The sequence below is a fragment of the Pempheris klunzingeri genome, chromosome 13 (genome assembly GCF_042242105.1).
Source record: "Pempheris klunzingeri isolate RE-2024b chromosome 13, fPemKlu1.hap1, whole genome shotgun sequence".
NCBI lineage: Eukaryota > Metazoa > Chordata > Actinopteri > Acropomatiformes > Pempheridae > Pempheris > Pempheris klunzingeri.
In genome coordinates, this window is record NC_092024.1 from 6,578,089 (window position 1) to 6,591,310 (window position 13,222).

Consider the following 13,222-nt stretch of genomic DNA (forward strand, 5'->3'; position numbering starts at 1 on the left):
AGTAAACATAAATCCAAACTATTAGATGTAAATGTATTGAAAATAAACAAAAATATTATACAAAACATCAGAGGCCATTTGTCTCCTATATTTGTTACATTCCTTGTTTTTCAATGTTCAACTTGCCCATTTCCTTGCAAGTGATAGGGTGTTGTTTGTGATCCTAGTACACCACAGTTCTTTTTCAGCTGGGCAAAGAGCTAGTTCTCAAATTGGCCACCTTGGTCGTTATGTATCTGCGTGGACAATCCAAACTTCGGGGCATAATCGCTGAATATTCAATAAGTGACTGTTTTGCCAGAGTTTGAGGTAGTGGCGTAAACTTGTGTAAAACGTGATCAATAAGTGCTACCAATTACCAATATTTACTCATATCCGCCTCTGCATTTGTCCAAGTGGAGTCCTTGCCAAGTCCTTGCCACATAATGTTCAATTTCAGTTTGCATTTTAGTTTAAAAGAATCTGTGATCACTGATGTTGTTTGATCAATATCTTGATTGCCCATCTCATCATGCAATGTTTTCAGTACAGTGGTCTTATACCCCTCAGGTAATGCAAGCTGTGTTTTGTTTCGTGTCTTCCTGCAGAGAATGCCATCTTCATCAATATTCAGTCTTTCCCATTCACCCAGTAGACACTCGCTTTTCATACTAAGTGAAAGAATTACATGCCCTAATGGCAAGTAAGTACTGGATAGACCCATGGTGAGCTGGAGTCTTGAGTCTCATAATCTGAAGCTAACTCCTCAGCACACTGTTCCATCATCACCACCTTAGCACTTGACAGGACATAAGTAAATAGGTTATCACTAAACACAACGAAAGTAGGCGCATAGTACAGGTAATCTCGGATTTTTTGTGTGACTGCCCACTTTAAGGCAAGAAATTCAAATTTTCCTGAGTGGAGATGCTTGTTTCACAAAGTTTAATACCCTGTTGCTGGTACAGAACTACCCTGAGGCCCAGGTTTGAGGCACCTGTATGGAGGATAAATGGCAGTGAAAAGTCTGGGAACCTGAAAATTGGTGGCTCAACCAGACAATCTATTAGCCACTGTGTTGGTGTTCTTCAGTCCGCACGATTGGACTGTGTGATGGCACTCCTTTACTTTTCCCTGCAATTTGTCTTGCGTTTACCTTGCTTTGCAGCTCTTTGTTGTCTTCTGTTGTCTCTTTCAGCTAGCTGTAGTGGTTTGCAATATGGAAAAAGTCTTGTACGTACTACCAATAACTTAACAAGCCTATGATAAACAAAATCATAACTCTCCTACATTGCTCAGTCTCTCATCTTTCAAAAATTTCACAGCAATGGGGTCTACTGGATCCTTTTTGCTACCTCCAGCTGAGACAATTCCACCCAGATAGAGGACATTATGTTTAAATAATTCAAATTTGCTTTTATCCCATACGTCCTCTATTACCAAAGCACTTTTCTGACATGATTTACTTGATCCTCAAATTACTGACTGTACACTAGTGTGCCATCCAGGGAGGGAATGCAGATGTTATTCCGCACATCTTCCAAATATTCCTCCATGCAGCACTGAAAGCAGCAATGCTGGTACCAGGTGAACCTGCCTTTATAAGGCATGTTCTAACAGTTAGCAGTTATGTGTTAGGCCAAACGGAACTGGCTGAACCCACAATGCAGACAAGGACACAAACTTCCTGTTTGGTTTAGGTCAACGCTTCAAGAGGCTTTTTTGTATGTCTTGAAGAGATACATGTACCCACCAAATTTCATACATGTACATAAACCGCAGTTCCAGGGCTGACTTCTGGTGGCGCTATAGAGCCATTTTTTCACGGCCATATACGAAACCCATAAAATACAAAATTTTTCGCCATGTCTGAATTTTGTGCAAATTTGCCTGCCTCTACGTGCATGTTAAGGCCCCCAAATTTACTTTTGTTTATGGAGAATAATAATAATAATAATAATAATTCCTTCAGTTTCAACTATGTTTTGGGCCCCCTGGTCTCCTGGTTTTTTTCATTCCATGTATTTTTTCCAGGCCTACCTGCTCGGGGCCTATGAGGTCTGTACACCTCTTGGTTCTTGGGTTCTGGCCCGTTTTCCTCCCTTGCACGTTTTTCCCCCACGCAGTTTCAATAGGGTCCTCGCACCGCTTGGTGCTCAGGCCCTAATAATAATTCCTTCAATTTCAACTATGTTTCGGGCCCCCTGGTCGCCTGGTTTTTTGCCATTTGACTTATTTTGTCAGGGCCTACCTGCTCGGGGCCTATGAAGTCCCTACACCTCTTGGTTCTTGGGTACTGGCACGTTTCCTCCCTTGCACGTTTTCCCCCACGCAGTTTCAATAGGGTCCTCGCACCGCTTGGTGCTGGGGCCCTAATTAGATTATTGGTCTACTTGTGGAAGCCACAGCAGGTTCTTGCTGTGCCGGTGTTGATGATGTTGATGGTTCTGCATCATGGGGTGTATTTTGGATTAAGGCAGCACACTCTGACGTCAGTAAGTGCACAGCTGCATCAGCATTTGCTGGATTGTGAGAGCCAAGTGTTTTAAACCTTGGATCCAGTAAAGTTTCAAGAGAACCGTTGCTCGTGGTCTCTACTCCAGACAGTATTTCAGTGAGGCTTAGATTTAGTCCCAGTTGTTTTGCCATGTCATTTGTAGTCTGATTTATCATTTCATTCAAGGATTCAAGGAACTTTATTTGTCATACCAACACACATCTACACATGGGGAGGTACGAAATTACGTTCTCAGGTCCCGGTTTAAGCCACGATAAATATATAGAATAAAATATAGAAAATAGAGGTACTAGAAGTACTGAAAGAAAAAATAAAATACGAAAATAAAAATAACATTTACACATCAATTAACGTAATAGGAACAAGCAGCCGAATTTAGCTTAGGTAAATATGTGTGCATGTGCAAACATGCAGTGTGTCCAGCAAATGTCCAGTTGCACCTGTGGTAATAGATAGATAGATAGATCCTTCAATAATCCTTTACAGGAAATTACAGTGACACGGCAGCTTCAAAGCACACATAACACCACACATTTTCTCAGGTATCTTTCATACGTACTAAGCTAAAATACAATGGATAGATACTAAGAAGTGCAAAGTTCTTTTTTTGCATTGTAAAACCTTATAGTAGCTGGTATAAAAGACTTCCTGTAGGCTATCTCTCAGAATTGCACATTGGTGCAATCAGTCTCTGACTGAAGGTGCTGCTATTGATCACCCTCAGGGCGTGGAGTGGGTGTGTAGTGTTGGTCATTATTGAACCTAATTTGTTCAGAGTTCTGACCTCTGCCACCTGCTGGACTGTTTGTTGCTCAGTCCCGACCACTGAGCCAGCCTTCCTGATCAGCTTGTCCAGCCTGTTTTTGTCCGCTGTGCGGGCACCTTCTCCCCAGCAGGCCACAGCAAAAAACAGAGCCCCGGCCACCACTGAATGGTAGACGCTGCACAGCAGGGATTGGCAGATGTTAAATGACCTTAGCCGCCTTAGGAAGTAAAGTTGGCTTCGTCCCTTCCTGTACACCGCCTCCATATGACTCCTCCAGGCCAGATCACTGTCAAGCTGCACACCAAGGTACCTGTGGTTGGCGACCATCTCCACCTCAGTGCCCCTGATGGTGATTGGTGTTGGTTGGGTCTTCCTCCTTTTCCTCCTGAAATCCACAACTATCTCCTTTGTTTTTGCAGTGTTGAGATGGAGGCGATTGTCTGCACTCCACTCCACAAAGTTGTTTATTGTGTGTCTGTAGTCCTCCTCATCGTCCCCTTTGATGAGGCCGACAACATCGGTGTCATCTGAAAATTTCTGCATAAAACAGCTGTTGGTGTTGTGTTGGAAATCCGCTGTGTAGATGGTAAACAGGAATGGAGCCAGCACCGTTCCTTGTGGGGCCCCTGTGCTGCTCAGGATGGTGCTTGAGACACTGTAGTCGCACGTAATCCATACAACACAGTACCAGTGATGGGTCCACGTTAATCTTCTCCATCTTTTCCCCTAGTAATCGGGGCTGAATGGTTTTCTTTGAAAAGTCAAAGAATGTAATCCTTACAGATCCATTTGAGTTGACACACTAGTCCTGATGTAGAAGAGGACAAGTCTCTCAAATGTCTTCATCACATGAGATGTGAGTGCTACTGGTCTGTAGTCATTGTGGTGAGTGGGATGGGTCTTCTTTGGGACAGGTACCAGCAAGATGTTTTCCACAGCCTTGGGACCTTGTGTAGACTAGACTCAGGTTGAACAGGTGTGTTAGCATACCACATAGCTCTGTAGAGCAGGTCTTCAGTAGCCTTGGGCTGATATCATCGGGCCCCACTACTTTCCTTGGCTTCAGTCTGTCCAGCATCATCTTGACCCGAGCTGGATGGAGAGTCCAGTGTTCATAGTGCAGGTAGGTGTGTGCGGGGTGGGGGGGCATAGGGTCTACAGAGCACCACAGTTCAGCAGTCTAACAGCTTCTGGAAAGAAGCTGTGGTCAGCCTGGTGGTCTTGCTCCGGATGCTCCGCAGCCGTCTGCCTGAGGGGAGAGGGTCGAAGAGAGTGTGTGCAGAACTTGTTGAGGGCATCTGACAGGGAGGGGTCATTTGGTGTTGTAATTAGTGATCCAGAGTGTTGGTCCCTCTTGCGGATATGGTGACATGCTGGTTGAATCTGGGCAGGATGTCCGTCAGTTTTATGTGGTTGAAGTCCCCTGCAACCATGTAAACGGCCTCCGGGTTCCTCATCTCCTCTGAGGCCCCCAGCCTCAGGCGTAACAAGTCCACTTTGTTGTCTAGGGAGCGAAGAATGGCGGAATTGGCGGCCTGCTAGGTCTTAGCTGAGCTAGCCAGCCGGCCCGCTTGCCCCTCTTCTGCTTCCGGGCGCACCGCTTCCTCTTGCCTGCCTATCCCCGTACTCTGTTGCACCACTCCGTTGTTCTCAGCAGCCGCAGTCTGCCAAGAATGGATTTCAGTCCTAGTTAAAGTGTTGTGGCCATGTCCATGAGTTCAGCCAAGCTGGTCTTAACACACGTATTTAGCACTGAATTAGTGCTAAAATCGGCTCCGAAGTTGCGAAAAATGGGCTTAATCGCAGGAGCTGCTGCACCGCCATTTTTTCCATCCATCCATTTTCTATACCGCTTATCCGTCAGGGTCGCGGGGGGAGCTGGAGCCTATCCCAGCTGACTTCAGGCAAGAGGCAGGGTACACCCTGGACTGGTCACCAGCCAATCACGGGGCCACATACAGGGGACAATTTTAGAGTTACCAATTAACCTAATGTACATGTCTTTGGAATGTGGGAGGAACATGGGGAGAACATGCAAACTCCACACAGAAAGACCCCGGGTTCAAACCGGGATTCGAACCCAGGACCTTCTGCTGTGAGGCAACAATGCTAACCACAGCACCACCATGCTGCCGCCATTGTTTCAGTTTTCATTAAGTGTATATTTGAGCATATGAATCAGTGGAATTATTTTCGAGCCTGATATTCTTTGCTCTTGAGAGAGCTCGACTGTGGCCGCTTGAAAGCATTCTCATACGCTGGACTGTTGCTTCATATTCAGTGGCAGTCAACGGAGATAAATCCATGGTCAGTGTTGCCAGAGCCGCTGCCACTGCATCCCTCTGCTCATACAGGCGCTGCAGCATCTCATAAGTGCTGTTCCAACGTGTCTCCACCTCCATTATTAGTTTCATGACATGGCGTCCCATTTGCACCTGCATCTGCTGCAGCCTCTCCTTTGCTGTGGTGCTTGTTTTAAAGTAAATGACCATCTTCCTTGCTCTTAATCTGATGTCATCAAGGCCAGGAGTAGCATTCGTGGATTTTTTTACTATAAGATTCAGGGTAAGTGCAAGACAGGCAGCATGCCTAACTTGCAGAATGTTTGCAGTAGCAATCATATTTGATGCTGCATGAGGCACCAAGCATCTCACTTTGTATTTCCCATTCTTCCATTAGCTCCCGACCAACTCCAGCAATATCCTCTGCTATGTGACACTTTGGAAAAGGGTGTACCCCCAAACGGGTGGTGGAGAGTTTACCCTCACTGATATAATGACATGTGACAGCAATATATGCATGCATGTTTATGGAGGTCCACATATCTGACGCTGTCAGCACATAGCAATGCTGCCTTGGCCTTCTCCTTTTCTTCCACATACTGCTTCTCCACCATAGCTTTAACAGCATGTCTAGAGGGGAGAATGTATGTAGGATCCAGTTTAGCCACCAATGCACGGAAACCAGGATCAGACACCACAGTGAAAGGCTGAGAGTCTTTCAATCAATCAATCAATCAATCTTTATTTATATAGCGCCAATTCACAACAGCGTTATCTCAAGACACTTTACATAAAGAGCAGGTCTAGACCAAACTCTTTAATTAGAGAGAGACCCAACGATTCAGGAATTCAAAATTAAGGATTCAAGAATTCCCACATGAGCAAGCATCAGATATTATATTGAGCAACAGTGGCAAGGAAAAACTCCCCTTTAACGGGAAGAAACCTCGAACAGACCCAGGCTCAATGTGGGCGGCTTCTGTAGGGGTTCGCGTTGGGTGGAGGTTGGACAAAGAGGACAGAGAGAGACAGAAAGAGGCAGAGAGGGAGAGAGACAACACAAACAGCAACCAACGTACTAGCAGTGACTATAGCACTAACAATAGGAGTGTGACTAAAAGATTAGCAGTATGATGTTATTGAAAAACATGACGAGTGGCCGACGATCCGCAGCAGTGATTCATGAAACCACATCAGCAGGACCAGGACCAGGATCCACAGGAACCTGAGAGATGAGAAAGCACAGAAAGGCTCCGGGGAAGATAGCAAGTTAGTGGCAGACATTTGGCTGACATGAGACATAATGATGGAGGAAGAGGAGGATAGAGAATAGAGGAGCTCAGTGCACCATAGGAGTCCCCCGGCAGTCTGAGCCTATAGCAGCATAACTAGGGGCTGGCCTTGTCAAAAAGGAAGGTTTTTAGTCTACTCTTAAATGTAGAGAGGGTGTCTGCCCCCCAAACCCAAACTGGAAGGGGGTTCCACAGGAGAGGAGCCTGATAGCTGAAGGCTCTGGCTCCATCACTACTTTAGAGGACTTTGGGAACCACCAGTAGACCTGCATTCTGGGAGCGCAGTGAGCTATGAGCTCTTTAAGATATGATAGGGCCTGACCCTTAAGAGCCTTGTAGGTGAGGAGAAGGATTTTAAACTCTATTCTAGATTTTACTGGAAGCCAATGAAGAAAAGCCAGTACAGGAGAAATATGGTCTCTTCTCTTAGTTCTCGTCAGAACACGAGCAGCAGCATTCTGGACCAGCTGGAGAGTCTTTAATGACTTATTGGGGCAGCCTGATAATAATGAGTTACAATAGTCCAACCTAGAAGTGACAAATGCGTGTACTAATTTTTCTGCATCATCTATGGATATGATGGGCCTGATTTTAGCAATAAATCACTATGAAATCCACAAGTGCCTCATCAAGCTGTTGCTGCACCTGTGAAATCACAATTAGATCTGTGTGTGATTAATTCTTCCTGTGTTTATTCGGAGGGGACTGTAAACTTGGTTGTTCATTGTATGAATAACAGACTTGACAATAAGGCTCTTGGAAATTTAATTTACCTTATTCGATGGCACCAATTCAAAATGTTCCCACACTTGTGACCATTTCCTTGATGGCTCCATAGTGAGGCAATCCAAAAAGTATTGACAGGAGGTAAGATGCAGAGTGCTGTTTCATCCATCTTAAATACATTTGTATCGCACCAATGTTTCAAAGCTCGAACCAAACCGGTCCGGCACAGTGCTTCGGAAAAATACCCTGTCGAGTTGGAAGTGTGGTTCGGAGCCTGTCTCACCTGCAGCTTCACCGAGCTGTACTCCTTGAGTGAGTTCTCTTTCATTGCTCCACTCACCGGCTCGCCAATCCGGCTTCACGAGCTGGAGACCTGGGGCATCCTCCAAACACAGACTCTGAACCAGACCAGGTTGTTGTTCTGAACTCCATTCACCTGCTTGCCAAGTGTAGTAAGACTTTTCACTAACGTGCTGCATTTGGGTCTGAAATACTGTTACAGGCTTGTTTTTGACTTTTTCTGTATGCAGCATGTTTGTAAATGTATTTGTTTTAGATGTCTGCAGCATTTTTCTCTTGTACTTGTTTTTGGATTTTTGTATGCGTCGGCATCATTTCTGGAGCTGCAGCTCATTTCCCTAAAGATAATGTTTTGGACTGGAAGAAGCACACTTGTCCTTGTCAGCCACCGTAGTCCAGTGCAAACTTGATTATTAACGCTATCAAACGGGTGAACTGCGACATACCGGCAGTTCATCCTGACAGGTCACAGAGCTGAGCTCTCTTCACTGTCTGTCCACACTTTTTGCACCTGCTTTATAATTCATCAAGTGCTTCTTAATGCGCCCAGTGTGTCAAAGACATGGATCAAGAGCCCCAGAATATTTAACAAGGTAAGAAAATAATGAATATTCATGTCTTGAGGGGCTTTTTATGTTCTGACACTGAACAGCTGAGTGCGTGCAGCTGGACATTCTCACTCAGCAGAGTGAAAAGAGTTGATCAAGGAGAAGCATTAATGGATTTTTCTAGGCCTCCAAAGTCATGCCTGTCATCGCATCTGTTACTTGTAAAAACTTGCTTATGTGCAGTTATTTTACAGTGTAGTTTCCAATAAGTGTTAAATATAATTTCCACTCAAAATAAAATTTCTACTGTGCTGAACTCTGCACTCTAACATGGGGGTACCCATCACTGAAGTCCAGCCCTCATATTTTTTTTGTGCATATAATAAAAATTGTGAAGTCCTTCCTTAAAAATAACTTTACTTTGCATCTGTAAAGATATTGTACAATGCAATGCAAATTGTTGGTGTGTGGTCAGGGATCTTACTACAAAAACTTTGAATGGTTTCAGTTGCATGTCCAGTTGAAGCATGATACAGATAGCTAGAGACTTTCACCAGTGGACTGTTTGCAGTTCAACAACATTTACAACATCGTCTGACAAATAGTTCCTTTGCTTCGCAATGTTATACAGTTGCCATCCATCAGGATGTTGGCTAACTAGTTTTACATGAGTGAATTAACTTTAAAGGTTAACAAAGTGACTATTACAAAAAAAAACTTTTGGAATTGGTCCAGTGCATTGCCTGTGCCTGCAGCTGAGAACCGGCGGCGAACGAGCTGTGATGGCTGTAAATGTAATCAATGTGCAATTGCACCAGATCGAACTAGGTCCACTAAAAATGTTTGTTTTTTGCCACCGACAGGCTGAAATTGTTATTCAAACTGCCTTTTGTTAAAGCAGAAACAGCCGTTGTTGTATCGCTCTGTTCAAAGCCACCAGACTTTACACAGGATTGCTGGACTACGACTGTCCTGATCAGTTCAATTGTTTGACTTATTGTGTGACTATGGTGTTGTTAAAGGGTTGGTTTGAATTGAACACAATATTTGTGTAACACAAATAAGTGTTTTCCGAGTTGCTGTAGTAGCTTCATCTTTCACTTTGAAACATGCTACATCTACCAAGGATTGCATCTGAAATAAAGCTAACACAGCTCTTGCTGTCAGGAATTTGAATAGGGATGAAACTTTTTAATAACAATAATAACAATTTTACACACTTACAAAAACACGGTGGAATGGAATGAAACATGCCATTTTAATGGCCCATTTTCATTCAACTTTGTTCAAAATTTCCCCATCATTTTTCACTAACCACTGGTTTGCATGACAACACTTCCATTAAAATTTGCGGTGGATTTTCATACCACATATTTTGTAAAAGTTGGTAAATCATTAGTCTGTTGTCAATTCCACCAATAATCATTATCTGCCAAGCTACTACTAAATGTCAAATATCAAACACTGGTTCAGTCAGTGACAGTAGTGAACAGTCAGATATCTCACAGTGGACTGGGTGCACGTCAGGTAAACTCTTAATGAACCCTGTGCTTAATACAAATCTATACTACAAGCTGATTATAGCATCAAAGTAGATCCAGCATAGCTCAGCTTGAAAGATGTGAAAAAGAGGTAAAGTGGAGGTGAAATACAGGGGAGGGGATAAGAGAGGAGCTGCAAGAGAGGAGATGGACACAGCAAGGCAAAAAGGTATGTGAAAGACCCCAGTGTGTGGAGGGAAAGGATGGACAGAGTAACTAGGTAGGAAGATTATGAGAATGAACAAGTAATAGAGTGAATGATATATAAATAAATACAGAGATAATAAATCACCATCATTTTGATTACATTGAGATGAAACCCTTGAGATCCCCTGAAGGAAACTGCGGGTGCAAACAGAACTGATGATTATGCAATGTCATAGAAAAGATAAAGGAATAAACGAGATTCAAACCTTGAAGCCAAATTGTGAGTGTTTGTGATAAAGGATGAAGTGATCTCCTATTTCATCCTTTATCACAAACACTCACAATCAAATTTGGAGAAACATGGAAGAATTTATTGGAAAAAGTAACTTATTAACTTAAAGAAGTTCATTTCATATTAAAAATCCTCAGCCACATATCCATCAAAGTATAGAATTAAACAAACAACGTCATATGTGCTTTCATAGGTTATAAAAAGCCTTCTCTCAAAACATACAGGGATGTTTGGTTTCGGCTTACATTGGACCAGCAGAAATTCCAGATGGAATGACGCCAACTGATGGTGGAGAACCTAAAACAATAGTTGAACGCCTGACAACATGATGTACTAAATTTCTATGCAATGCAATATTTAAAGCAAAGCATGTTCATCTCCATAGAAGCGGTCGATGAGGCTCATGGGTAATGACAGCGCTTCCGCTATGACAAAACAGACAAAAAAACGTGATTGTTTTTAGAATCAAGGAGGAAATAAATCAAACTGATGGCCTTAACAGTTGCCCACCGTATTGTCGAGCTATCAAGGACACTGTCATGTTTTTATGTTGAGAAATATTTAATGGGAAGCGGATGCATCTTCGCCTCCATAGAAACGGCTGAACCGCTTCCGCTATTAAAAAACAAAAAACATGATTTCAGGATGAAGGAGAAATTAATTAATTGAATTAATTTGACTCACTGCAGAAACTCCAGACTGATGTGGATAAAATAAAAAAAAGAGAGCAAAACAAGGATTAAATGTTGTGGTTAAAAACGAAAAATGAACATGAAATGAGAAATTGCAGCAGTGCTTCTGTGCAGGCAGAAACTGGCAGGAAAAAAAGACGTACTGCGGGCACGCAGAAATAATCCTATAGAAATACATTATATTAGAAATTGTGCTGTGGGACATAAAAAAAATAAGAAATTCGTGTCATCAATTAATAGATAATGACCTGACCTGATCCAATCCAAACAATGTAATTACCACAGAGATGTGTGTATGTATATATATATATGTATGTATGTGTGTGTGTGTGTGTGTATATATATATATATATATATATATATATATATATATATATATATATATATATAGTAATTACAGCGGAACCTAGCAACATTGCATAATTATAGTGTAATAATATCCATATCTACTGTGTATATGTATATGTGTATATATGTGTGTATATGTGTATGTATTGCCTCTTGGCTGACATTTTTGCAGTTTGAGACACATTTCTATAATTCCAATCCAAAGTGAGGAAAAGATTAGTAAAGAAAGAGTGTATATTTTTTACACTCTGGCAAAAGAGGTAGGTGAGAGTATGCAGAGATCGGGGCTGGCTATGAGTAAAGATGGTGAGAGAGGATGAAGAGGAGAGGAGAGGAGAGGAGAGGAGAGCAGAGGAGAGGAGAGGAGAGGTAGATTTATGCCTCCTGGCCACCTCTGGTGCAGGAACTGATCTATAATCCAGTGTTCGATTTCACCCAGTGATGGCATCATGACAGTGTGTTGTGTCCGGCTGTCATATAAATAACCATGCCGAGTCCTGGCGTAATTTCACACACACACACAAACACACACACACACACACACACACACACACACACACACACACACACACACACACACACACACACACACACACACACACACACACACTTACTGTGAGTGTGGAAATTCACTCTCTTGGGCAGAATTCTTCTCTCAACTCAAGGTCCACTTAATAGTTTTTTCCAGACTTGTTAAACTAATTGCACAGCCTTTCTTTCAGTAACATATTTTTAATAAAAAAAAATATTTTCAATAATTACTTGCACTTTATGGCCCTCAACAAATTTGTGCAGGTCGCTTTGCAGATAGACCAGAAGGAGGCCTTGCGTTAAAATAAACAGGTAACGGTAAGATAGAATTTTACAACTACAACACAACTCTACAACTCACATGCAAATTGACAGTATTTCTGAGTAGCCTAACATATCCCAAAAAGAACATATGACATACCTACCTAGGAGAAATTACTGTAAAAGGGGAAACCATGTATAGGGTTACCACCACTCCATAATGTAGCTTAATTTAGTATTATTGGGGAGGTCGCCTAAATAAACCATTTTCTTTTTTACATACTGACAAAGCAAGGTAAAATCCTGATAGGGTGTGGACAAAGGTATTTTATTTATTTATCTGTGTACTTGGTTTTTGGAAGGTAAATGATTTTTCCAGGATTTCATCTCACTGAAGCAAATTTATAATACATTTGAATTTACATTTGAAAGTACATTAGTACAGATGTCCAACTTTCAACATAGGAATGGATCATTTGGACGTGGTTTTGTTTTGGCTTTAGAATATTTTGAGGATGTAATTTGCAAAAGCAGACAATTCTGTAATTATTTATTCTCCTAAATCATGCTTTATGTTTGTGCATTCCAGGGAATATCAATTCAACCTGGTATTGATATATTAATTTTAAGAGTGGCATTGACCTCATTTTGCTATTTTATTCAGTTGATCTTAGCTCCTTAAACGACTCTGTTGTTTGCTGAACTCACTCTGGTACAGTATGAATACCTCTTATTATGTGAAATTATGTGAGCCGTGTAGGGATCATTTGTTTGCTATATCAACTGTGCTGCCAAATTTGTAGTTTGAATAATTGTAACTTCATGCCAACAAGAAAATTGCTTGTCCTTAACCTCTGTAGTATATTTTCCCATTGTAGTATATTAAATGTTATATGCCTAAATGGTTTAGTGGTTAGCGGGGATAAGGTTTATTGTGTTTGTGATGAATTCCATTATACAACAAACCCATAAGCAGCTGTATGGCTGCAACCAGGGCCT

General features: G+C 42.2%; 1 protein-coding gene across 1 annotated transcript in view; it reads left to right on the plus strand.

The window, feature by feature from the left end:
* The window catches only part of gabrb1 (gamma-aminobutyric acid type A receptor subunit beta1), a 91,161-nt gene that overhangs the window by 44,570 nt on the left and 33,369 nt on the right, over positions 1-13,222 (plus strand). The gene's annotated exons all lie outside the window — the stretch shown is intronic.